The 12,516-nt window shown below is 49.7% G+C and overlaps 1 protein-coding gene across 2 annotated transcripts in view; it reads right to left on the minus strand.

Annotated features, from left to right (window-relative positions):
• CSMD2 (CUB and Sushi multiple domains 2) overlaps positions 1 to 12,516 on the minus strand; it is a 483,560-nt gene that overhangs the window by 106,411 nt on the left and 364,633 nt on the right. The gene's annotated exons all lie outside the window — the stretch shown is intronic.

Raw genomic sequence — 12,516 nt, forward strand, 5'->3', positions numbered from 1 at the left:
TGTGAATCAATCACAAGGCCAAAGGGCTGACATTCAAGACCATGAATTAAAAGTGCCAGTCCACTGCATGCGGCTTAGCTGATCTGCCAATCAGACGAAGTCAAAGGCCTGGCACTGCTGAGGTCAAGAGATGTGGCGAGAGGAGGAGCCCAAGGTCCTCTGTGAGTGGAAACAAAGGACAGAGACTGCAGCTGCAGACCTCTCACTGCATTCATTTGTTTAAACTCCTCCCGTGTGCGAGGCACTGGGAGATAATGGTGAAGATGACAGACAGGGTGTCACTTCGCAGTTGTTTCTGGAGGTGGCAATACTCCCGCATACACAAACCCATTAAGAGATTATCAGCTGTGGCGAATGCAGTGAAGGGAATCACATGGTGGTGCTGAGGTGGAGGACCTGCTTTAGGCAGAGTGGCTGGGCAAGATCTCTCTACGGACGTGACATTTAGGCAAGATGAGAGGCTCGAAGGGAGCCAGCCCATGGAAGAGCAGGGCAGGGTGAGAGGGGGGAGGAAGCTTTCTGTGTATCAATGGCAGCATGTGCAAAGGCCCCGAAAGGGAACCAGCCTGGAGCATCTGAGCAACAGAAAGGCCTCTGAGGCTGTCACTGGGCCAAGAGAGGCAGGTGAGGCCGGGCCAGGCGGGGCCCCGCGGGTCAGGGAAAAGTCTGGACTTCATTCTACAGGCTAAGGGAAGTAAGTTATTAAAGAATTTTAAGCTGGGGCCTGATGGGAGCCGATTAACATTTAAAGATCATCGGAGCTGCCCAGATGAGAAGAGACTGGCAAGGGCAAGAATGGAGTGCAGGGAAGTTAGCTAGGGGGCTGCTGCAGGGGTCTAGCGGCCCCTTTTATGATAAATCCTTGATCATGGCCAGTGAAGACGCTTTGCCAAACCAACCACATTCATGGGGACTGAGGTCTTTTGTTATTTCATAGAAATCAGCGTGTATTAAATGCTAATTAGAGGATCTGATCAATAGGGATAATTCTGACATCTTGGTTTGCCTGAGCGGCTCCCCTGCAGGTGAACATCTGGTCTTCTTTTGGCCTCTGAAATACTGAACACAGTTTGAGCACCCGCCCCCTCCATCATGAAGGGCATTCCTTCACAGTGACACCTTGCTCGTATGTGTGTGTGTTACTTTGGGCCACAGACACACACAGGCCAGGGCAGAGGCTGAGGCGTGTTCTGTGTCCAGCTGTGCCGAGGGCTGGGGAAGTGTGAACGGCTCTGTCTTTGCCCCAGAGGCCGCTGCTGATATTGGAAAGAGACAAACAAAGCACAATAATATGTGCAGTAGGTACCGAAAGAGTGGGATAAACAAAGTGCTCTCCAAATACCCGGGGGAGGGAGAAAACGGAGCATTTGTAGAAATATCTATGTGCCAAGTAATTCATGTATGTAGTCTAATATCCTAGTCAAACCCCTGCAATTTAGAGCCTATTTTCCCATCTTGGTGACGCGGGAGCTGAAGTCACCAGGGGCTAACATAGGCGTGGGTTGGGGGGTGGTCAACAGCTAGTAAGGGTCAGAGGCAGTATTCAAACCATGTCTGTCTGGGACCAAAGGCCTTTGTTTTATAATTGAGAGAGGCAAGGAAAACTTCACTGAGGAGATGTCTGAGCGGTTCTGAAGAACAGCACAAGAAAATTAAGAGGAGACGCAAGACAGGGACCAACATATACAGAGGCATAAAAAGCGGAACTGGCCTCCGGGACCCAGGCTCCCTCCCTCCCTCCCTTTCAATCCACCCTTCCCACCAGGGCCAGGGCATCGTTCTGAACCGCACATCTGACCCAGCCATGGTTCCTCTTTCCCAATAGATTAGGGTCAGACTTTCTAGGGGACACATCAAGACCTTCCTGAGCAGCTCCAACTGCCTTCCCCCACTCTTCTCACCCCTCACTCATTTCCCTCTTACTCTCTGGCTTTGGGGACCCCCCTCTGCCTGGAAGGCTCTTGCCCTGCACACACCCTCATATCGCCTGCAGGGGTGAACTGTCTCCCCCCAAAAAGATAAGCACACTTGTGAACGTGCAGATGAAATCAAGTTCAGATGAGGTCATACTGGATTAGGGTGGGCCCCAAATCCAAGGCCTGATATCTTTGCAAGAGAAAGGGGAGGGAGATTTGGATACAGCGACCTTGAGGAGACACAGGGAAAAGACCATGTGAAGGTGGAGGCAGAGATCGGAGCGATGTGCCTACAAGCCAAAGAATGTGGAGGGCTGCCGGCAGCCACCAGAAGCCAGGAGAGACACATGAAACAGCTTCTTCCCAGAGTCTCCCAAGGGAGCATGGCCCTACTGACACCTTGATTTTGGACTTCCAGGCTCTAGGACTGTGAGAAAATAAACTTATTATTTCAAGCCATTCAGTCTGTTCCAGCAGCCCTAGTAATCAAATACACCCCTGATTAAATCTAAAAAGAGAGGAGAGAACCAGATTCTCATTGGAGGAGCCAGCACCTCTCTAGGGCTGTCCACAAGCAAAACTGGCTTCTGGGCTCCTGGTCCTCAGTTCTCTCAGTCTGAAGGAAACTTTAACACATTGGGCATTTTCTGGAGACTGCCCACCTCATGGCTTACAAGTAGTTCATTTGCATTCATTGCGAAAGAGATGCAAAAACAAGAAGGGAAAGAGAAATCCATGGCATCTTGCCACATCGATTTCCCTTGCCTTCCGACTGGGCCACAGAATATGAAAGGGCTTGGGGTGCTCCCCAGCAACTGTCAGCCCCGCATGAACACGAGGGACGCTGCACTGATAAGAGTCATCACGGCGGGTCTGTACATCAGGGGAAAGTGGCATGCGACTAAACAGCAGCTGTCAGGAGAAGAGGGTCAGCAATCACTCCTGTCCCCAAATGAGAATGCAGCTTAAATTACCCTTAGTGACATTGGAAATGACAATAAGAAAATAATACTTGTTTTATAAAAAGCCCCCCTCTGAGCCATGGAGCTGCAAACCAACAATTAAACCATGATCATAATAGCAGACAATAATAATTAAAGCATCGTGCTACCCAGAGAACAAAAACGGAGCAGACAGACCAAAGCCCAGCGCGAGTGTTGGTGCCTACAGCCAGCTGGTATTCTCAACAGAAGAAAAGATTCTTCTGTTATTATCGTAAGTGAAGGAATGAACCTGGGCTTCAGGTCACTGGAGAAGCCGCAGAGGCTGGCGCTCCGGGCGGCTGGGGCAGTGCACGGATGCAAGGCTTAGGCTGTGCCTTGTGTGGCACTCGGGCTTGCTGGGTGACCTTGGACCAGTTGCCGTCTCTTCATCATCACCCTGTAAGTGAAAGCTCTGTGACTGCCTGTCATTAGCCAGAGCCTGCCCTGAAGGTGTCAGAGATTCTGTGACAGGCAGATATATCTTTGTCCTTCTTGGAGGAAATGTTTTCCATCAAATGAAAGGCTCATGTCTCCCGAAGAGGCTTTATAACAAAGTGGAAAAAACAGCAGCTGTGGAGGCGAAGATCTGGGTTTAAATGCTGGTTCTGTGATAGCTAATTGGGGGACCTCGCAGTCTCAGTTTACTCCTCTGAAAAATGGCAGTAACATCATCTATTCATCAATGTTACTAAGATGATTACTGCAAATGAAATCACACATAAAGCGCCTTGCACTGAGTGCCTGGTACATAATATAATCAATAAATGGTAAAGTCACCTAAAACAAATCCCATTTTTGCTCTATTTATTTTTGCTTGACCAAGACAGATGTGTTAAAGCCTCTACGTCTGTCGACTGTCGGTTTCTCCATGTATTTCTGACAGATTTTCCTTTATGTTTTCTTGCTAGGTTATTTGGTGCATAAAGATTCATGGCTCTTAGAATTATTATGGGCTATGAATTTTATCATGTGAAATAACTACTTCTGTCCCGTTTAATGTTTTCTTTTCCCCTTGAATTTTACCTTTTTTAAGAAAAGCAATATTGTGATCCCTGCTTTTTATTTATGTGTTCTCATGCTATTCTTTTGTCCCAAATTTTTATTTTTATTTTATTTTTTAAAAAATATATCTTTATTGATTTTAGAGAGAGGAAAGGAGAGGGAGAGAGAGACAGAAACATCAATGATGAGAGAGTCATTGATCAAGCCCACAACCTGGGCATGTGCCCTGACCGGGAATCAAACCCCGATCGCCTGGATCCTAGCTCAACGCTCAACCGCTGAGCCATGCCCGGCCGGGCTCAAATTTTTATTTTTAATACTTTATTGTTCTTCTGTTTAGTAGCATTTTTCTGCCTTTACTTAACCTGAGCATCTTTTCCTTGCAATATGGAAGTTTTAGATGTGGGCACCAGCTCGTGGCTCCTTACAGCTCCCTCCCTGTCCATAGGTCCGTCAGTAATTGCCCCACATGTAATGACAGAGACCTCCAGAGGAGAATCTGCTCTTTGCCCCTTCCACCTCCTGGTGGTTGTTGTCATTCCCTGGCTTGTGGCTGCATTACTCTAATTTCTGTGCCTGTCTTCACATCACCATCTCCTCTGTGTGTATAAAATCTCCCCTTGTTTCCCTCTTATGACTTGTGTGATTGCATTTAGGACCGACTCAGATAATCTAGCAAAATCCTTAATTTATTCACATTTTGCAAAGATCCAAATCAGGTGACATTTATAGGTTCCAGGCATTTGGACTTCATATCTTTGGGGCTGTCATTCAGCCTACTGCAAGGTTTTTGCAAGTTCCTCGAAAGGCCCAAGTGACAATTTTCTGTGGCTCTTGTGCATGTTGTACTGTGGCTGAATCAACGACGGTTGAGTCTCATATTACCACTGGCTTTGGCGTTTGATATCACGGAGAAGAAATCCTAGGACGGTTGGATTAGTGGCGCTTCCTGTTTTTCATAAACGACTGTTTTATTTGATCAGGGCTGGTTGTGTGCTTACCTGTGTGAGTGTGTTTTGCCAAATGCTTTTAGGGATGTTTTATTATCCTTGGAACAGATTTGTTTTTCATTTACTTGTAGCTACATCATTTTGCCTGGAACTCAGGGAGTCCTTTCAATTCACCAAGGAAGTTTTAGCCCCGGTCACGCCACCCTTCTGCCCGCCCTCCACCCCTTCTCGGCGGAGTTAGCCAACATTTCGTATTTTATTATACCTTCTGCTCCATTTGCTCATTGCTCCCCTTCATTTATCTGCCTGGATTGGTACTCTTGTCTTCCACAGTGGGCAACTTTTCTTTCATGACTTCCATGCCTTCAAATAATTTTTTCCTGCAGTCTCAGAGAGATTCTCCAGCGCGTTTCCTTCCATGCTTGTATTTCTTACGAGGCAAATGCTGCGATGGTGGATTTTCACTGTTACTGTGCATTTAGTTTCTCCGCATCACTTGCCTGTCTCCATCCCTGTCTTTCTATCTCATGAGCTCCCCTCTGCCATTCCACTGTCCGTCTTCTGCTACCGACCATCCCAAGTTCTTATGCTTAAATGAGATTATGATCTAGCCACCCATTTAACTTTCCTCCTGTCTACTGTAAAATCTTTTCAGAAAATGTTTCCACTTTTTTAGGGAAATGGCTCTCTTTTTTTGAGAATAGTATGTTTTAAGTGCCGCCACAAGTTGATTTTCTTTATGTTTCACTTGATTGTTTATTTACCTTTTGAAAGGGAGGGATCTATGCTGGTCCAGCATGGCCCACCAGCATTCTGCATTTCCTTGGCCAAACTGTTTATTTTCTCCTGAGAGACGTGGGAGTTCATTCCTGGGGTTGTAAACTGGCGGTCGAGTTGATGTGTGGCCAATGCAGCTCTCCAGTGCAGCTCAGCTGGATTACTGTCCTCGGGTAATTTGAAGTACTTTGTGTTTCTTTTTCTAGAGGTCATCTGTGAAAAACTAAATTGCCAGAGAGCACTGCCGCTCTGAAAGCTACATTTTATATCTACCAGGTTATCCACAGCCTCGCTTTTAAACATCTTTTGAGCTCTTTTTGACTATTCCCGGATTTGCTGAGACCTTAAATCTGACAAAGGGATACCGCATTGTGTATGGGCTTATCTGCTCCGTTCCTTCAGGAGGTCAGCTCTCACTGTGCAGGTACACGGACCTTCTCTGTTTAAGGTTTAACTTACTGCCACTGCTCACAAATAAACCTTCTGGAAGCAGCTCAACCCGCGGCCACGATTCCTGGCAAGGGCGGTGAACAGAAGCTTCACTTCTGGTGCCTTCTGCCTCCTCTGGGCCAGCTGCCCGCTTGCTGGTTAGAGGGGAGCCGGTGCCCTGTGGCTGATACGAAGCTGCAGCGGGGGAATCTGGGCCACAGGCACAGCCAGATGTTGTGTCTAGTCCAGCATCCTCCCGGGAAGACAAGCTCCACGGGGCAGGGGCTCTGGTTAATCAAAACTGTGCCCCACCCACCCTCTGGGTAACCCTACTGCTTTATGACTGACAGCCAAGAATGGAGTTTCCAGGTTGCCCTCTACATTAATCCCTATGATTAAAAATCACCCAACGAAGACTATTAGCTAAAATGAGCTTTAGGACTATGGGTGTTATCGCAGAAATCAGAGCTCCCGGGAACAATAGGTCCATAGTCCTCCGGCCCCAGGTTGCTTTAGGGAAAGCACTAAAGGACTGTCCCTTACCCCTTCCTCCCTCCCCCTCCAGGAGGCAGACACATAGAGCTTTCCACACCCCCTTGAGTGCAATCTGTTCTCAAGAAACAAAACCCAGTTCTTCTGAATATAACCAGGACCCCTCAGTCACACAAGACTCCTTTCGGGCTTCGCGGCCAATTCATTTTCTGCGTTGCTGCCCCTGACCTTCCAGAAGCGGAGATACCGAGTCACGACAGACAATGAGCTCTCCCAGAAGCCGCTGTGCATAGTCACTGTCCTCTCTTCCACATGCTTGGAAGGTCCTTACCTCCCAAATGCAGCGAGGCCCGCACTTCCTCTCGGTGGCACCCTGCCCCCAGCTGCCACCCGGATTATGAACTATCCCAATGCTTTTCTACTGTGTTCTAAACCTATGTCCGCTATAGCATTTCTCACATTACATTAGACTCCGTAGCACACACTTGTGCGTACTCCATTTCCATAACTCTCACCTGCCTTTCCTATGGAAACTCTAAATGCAGAACTGAATTGATTTCCCGCTTTCCCTCAGCCAGGCACGGCGAGTTCCGACAATGAGACGTGGGGTGCTGGTGACTCTAAGGATGGTGGTTCTTCCCCAATAAAGACGCAAACTCTCGCAAGAAGAAAGCTCTGTGCCCCTCTGGCCCTGTCCTGTGAAACTGGAACAGAGACATAATGCCTGGAGCTGCAGCAGCTGTCGGGGTAACCATGAGGGTGAACGCCTACGGACGCAGAGCGAGAGGCCCGGGTGGAACCTGCAGATGCCTGTGCCAGGGGAACAGTGAACCTCCCCCTGCTGATGTGGCTCGTCGGTCTTCCTGTTTCCATTCCTAACTCACAGAGTGCCTGTATGACTGAGGTCTTCAAGGGGAAAGACTGTTTTTTATTCATATTTATATGCTCAGTGCCTGGCAGAACGCCCGGCACCGAGTAAATGCTCCAGGATTTTTAATTGAACTGAATGTCATTACTGTCTTCTCAATATTCCAGTGGCTCCTCGTTACAGTGAGAAATCCATTCAGAGACCTTTTTTTACCCAAGAAACCTTATACCCTCCCACCCCCTGGCCCCAGGCAGGCTCCAGCCACACCCGTGAGGACTGTCTCCTGGACAGACCCTACTTTCCCGCGTTCCTGCCTTTTCGCTCCTTCCCCTCAATCAGCATGTTCGCCTCTGCACCTCCAGGCAGAACCTCTCTTTTTTGTTACTGATCTTGTACTTGCTTACGGCACCTACCTCGTCTTGGAGCACCTGTTTGACCCCATGCATGTGAGCCCTGGAAGGTATGGGCTGGCCTTGGGCTGAGCTGCACGTTTCCCACGGCACAGCACACACAGCCAGGCACAGAGATGGTGCTCAAGGTGCTAATGTTCTGTTAAATGGAACTACACCCGGGTCCGAATGGCAGGCTGAGAGGAGGAAAGACTGGAGCTAGACAGACCGGGATTGAAACCCACCTCACCAGGTAATTGTGAGACAGTCATGCTCTCAGGGCCTCAACGAGCTCATTTATGAAAATGGGCACAATAATAACTGATCTAGAACAGAGCAGGCTGTGGGTATTTGATAAATGTTAGGCAGAGGGGAGGGCTAAGAGCAAAAGGCTTTGTTTCCCTCTCTTCTCCAATTTTCATCTGAGCTGGTTCACCGATTATAAAAAGGAAAACTCCAGCCCAACACTGGAAACTGAAAAGAGGTCCCGCCCACATGGGATACAACTTGCATGTTCTATGTCCTGACAACACAAGAAAGAGTGATGTGGAAGGTGTGGCCCGCTGGTCTGCTCCCCTGCTGTTAGCTCCCAGGCCTGGACAGAGTTCATCAACCAGCTGGTCCCAGCCTTGGCTGTCAGAGACAAAATGCTGCAGATGTCCCCTGTGTTCAGGGGCAGGCCTGACTGCCAGCCCATCCTTGTCGTGCACATCCAGGAAGGGTCTACACATCCCTGCTGGACCCCACCCAGGGGTCAGCCTGACCACTATTCCTACAGCCACCCACTGTCCCTCCTGGGCACTCCTGGAAGGGGACTATCCTTGCCCAGCTTATTGGGCTGAGCTTGACCTCGGATCCCTCTGGTCACCTCCAACACTTGGTTGGGGCTGGGTCAGAGTTGGGGGGAGGCATCCACAAGCTTTCTCTTGTTTGTGCTCCTGGGAACAGTCTCATGGACTGGCCTATGGGCTGTCTCACAACTCCTTCCATCTGGCACACCCAAGGGGAGGACTGCTTGACACCTGCTCCCACAAACAGCCTGGCACCCACCACCTATGATGGAGGGGTAACCTACAACCTGCTGCGTTCAGGGGGTGTCTCAACGACCATCTCTCTGGCTCCTGGAGAGTCCCCTCATCACTTGGGAATCACATGCCAGGCACTGTTCTAAGTGTTTAGATGTGTTAACTCACTTAACCCTCATTGCAAACTTAGGTGGCAGGTACTATTTTAAATCCCCATTTTGCAGATGAGAGAGCTGAGGCTCAGAGTGCTGCCTGAAGAGTTTTCTAAGCTACATAGCTAGCAGGAGTGGTGGGTGGTCTGGTGCCAGAGCCCAGGTCTTAGCTACAAATTGATACTGAATGAAGGACAAAACTCCTAGGATGCAAAGAGAATGAGCTCCTTGAAGGGATCCAGCTGAATAGTCAGGCCACGCTGTCTAACTGTAAAATGCAGTTAATGCAGGGAAAAGCAGGAGGTGTTATAAAACGAAACACAAACAGCCTTCTCAGAGAGATGCAAGATAATGCATCGATAAAAACAAAATAGGCTGTCAAGAGCAATCTGAAAACAGAAATGCACTTTCTTTCAAACAGAAACAAAAATAAAAACAAGATTTCCAAGATAAAGAAGGTGAAATAACAGGATAAATACTGTTGAAACAGAATTAATGAAAACACAAGAGCACTGGCAGAATAAAAACAGGATCTAGAACTTTCAAATCACTGGAGGGAAACAAAGCCAATTAAATCAAGTCAGCTAACAACAGGGAGAGTCGAAAATAAAGAAAAACAATAAAAATTGCATACTATGTTTGAAAGAAAGCATAACACATTTGATGTAAAAGAAATACATAAAACCCGGTATTCTTTGCACTGTCTCCAGACATTCACAGAGCACAAACAGGACAAAAATTCAAAAGGCAAAAAGGGCACAATGCAGTAAAAACAAAAATAATAAAAAAGATCACACAAAATATCTATAACCACCTAGTAACTTCTCAGAAGTTCTTAAGCACTCAGGTTAAAAAGAAATCTAAACGGAAGTGATAGACTGTTTGGGAATGAACCGAGCTGAACACTCCGTATGGAAAAGATAAACTCCCCAAAGGACCATGTACAAAGAGCCCGGCGCAGCAAAGCCTATTTACATGGTTTCGGCCGCCGGCTGCGAGCGCCGACGCGACAGGCAGCGTCAGCGATGCTGTGGGACGCGGGCCTCGGCTGGGGTGTAAATCGTTGCACCGTCTAGAGAGGAATTTGAGGTCATGCATCTTGTATTCGTCTTCCAAGAACATATCCTAAGAAAATAATTGGACCGCTGTTCAAAGATTCATGTGTAAGGGTGTTTACTGGAGTGAAAAACTGAAAATACTCACTTTATCAGCAGGGGAGTCGTTAAATAAGTATGGTCGTGCATACAGTAGAGCTCCCGTAGCCATCACACAGGAAGAGGCAGATGGATACGTACTGACATAATAAGATGGCGATATATACTGATATATACGATTAAACGAGAAGCGAAACCAGACGCGAGTGAGGCCGCCGTAGAGGGGACCTTGCTCTGGGAACGGCGCCCGCAGCACTTGCTCCGCGACACTGGCCACGGAGACCAGGGACCGGCAGTGCGGAGGGCAGAGCCAGGCTACGGGGCTTCTGACTTCTGCTTTATAACCTGCTCCCTTGCTTGCATTTGGGATTTTGAAAGCAGAGTGTCAATTTTTATGGAAAAGCCTATAATGATATTCACATTTAAAAAGTAACTAAATCTTACTCTGAACAAGGGCGTGAACCCCAAAGGGGCTTTTCCTGTTCGTCTTGACTCAGCCTAATTGTGAATCCCCTTAAATTTGCTGCTGGTGCTCCAGCGAGGGGCGTGGGAGGGCGAGGGGCAGAGGGAGCTGGAGAGAGTGGGGGCGTATTGGGAGAGAAAGAGGGAGCGTGGGAGAGAGAGGGGCAGACTAGGAAGAGAAGGGGAGGGGAGGGGGAGGGGAGGGAAGGGGGGAGGGGCAGAGCACACCCTGAGCACATGGTGCCCACAGCTGCTGCACCTGCACTGGGGTGGCAAGCTGGGGTGGGGGCTGACCGAGCAGGGGAGGGGACCCGCCGCTCTCTCCATCTCTCTGCAGCCCTCAGTGCGGCTGGAAACCCTCCTCTGCTCACTTGGCACCAGCTCCAAGAAGCCTCCCCGGTGGAGCACTGAACCGCCCTACCTTCCCCCTGCGAGGCCCACCTTGGGGTCCTCCCACACACTCGGCTCGCCGGGGACTTTACCGTTCCTGCTGCGTCACACAGGAGAGGACGCTGCCTGTATTGTCGGGCCCTCTCCCCGACAGCTAGGAAGGGGTCCTTCGGTCTCCCCCAGCCCGCCCCACACCCACTGTTCCAGGAAGTGATGGTGGTGCTCCTCCTGCCCAGAACTCCCGTCACTGGGTCTGGAGCTGTCCCCGTCAGCTGCTCCTGGCTGCTCTGCTCTCCTCCGGCCCTTGTCCCGAACCTTAATTACAGGAAATTAATGCTGCCTGTCTTGGGCATGCTAATGTTGCTCGGGGGGGGGGGGGGGGGGGGGGGGGGGGGGGCGGGGGGCATCCCTCTCTTTGCAAGATGCTGCCAAGTACTTAGGAATGAAGTGTCATGATGTCCACAATGTACTTTCGAGTGATTCAGAATAAAGAAAAAGGATGGACAGAACTGGACAAAGAGAGGGAGCAAATATGGCAAAATACTCGCAATAGCTGCATCTGGGTGGTAGGTCTGCAGGGTCTGGGGTACTGTTCTTTTCACGTGTCTGATCGTGTACACAGTGTGTGCTACACAACAAAGGATGGGAAACAGAAGAAGCCTCAATTTCCATGTTTACGAGGAGAGTGAGACCAGCCGGTGGGACCGCTGACACGTCTCCCGAATTTGTCCCTTCCCCTCCATCCCCACTGCCACTGCCGAGGTTCAGGCCTCCTCACCCCAACCACAGTCTGGAGGCAGTTTCCTCACGGGGCTCCCGGACCCAGTCGAGCCCCTTCTCCACAAGGCTGCCAGGACAGGTGCAAACCCAGCGGCACAGCCCCGGGGCCCCATGCTCTGGCCGCGGCAGGCTCCCCCAGCTTTATCTCCCACTGCTGCCCACCCCCCACCACAGTGCAGGCGACAATCCCGCCACGTGGACCCATTTCCAGCTCGAGCCTGACCACCCGGGTCAATTCCTTGGCCCAGAAGGCTCTTGTCCTCCTCCCAACCTTCTTCCTCGGCCACCCGACAAGCCCCCCTTCATCCATCAGGAGAGCACTTGCGTCACCTTTTCCAGGACAGCTTCCCCGGTCCCCTCCTGTCCTGCCTTTCATCCCCCCTCCTCCTTATGTCACCTCCTTGCTCTGTACATACTGAACAGTGACAGGGTCTCATTCACCTATACAATGCCAGCACCTCCCACAGGCACTGCCAGATGTTCAGACAGACAGACAGCTGTTACCTGAATGAATGAAGTGAATGAATGAGCAATGCTCCCAGGTAGAAAAGGAGGAAGACCTCCTCCTGATTTGCATACCTGAACACTAAAGTAAAAGAGTCGTCATGCTCTCGATTCACTCACTGTTCATTTAATATTTACTGAGAGACTACCATGGATCTACTAGTCACGCAATTATCCTTACACCTGAGCCAACCTTCCTTCCCCCCTCCCCCTCCTCCCTCTCTCCCTCCTTCCCCCACTGGC

Source organism: Miniopterus natalensis, chromosome 9 (genome assembly GCF_054644295.1).
Source record: "Miniopterus natalensis isolate mMinNat1 chromosome 9, mMinNat1.hap1, whole genome shotgun sequence".
In the NCBI taxonomy this organism is placed as follows: Eukaryota; Metazoa; Chordata; class Mammalia; order Chiroptera; family Miniopteridae; genus Miniopterus; species Miniopterus natalensis.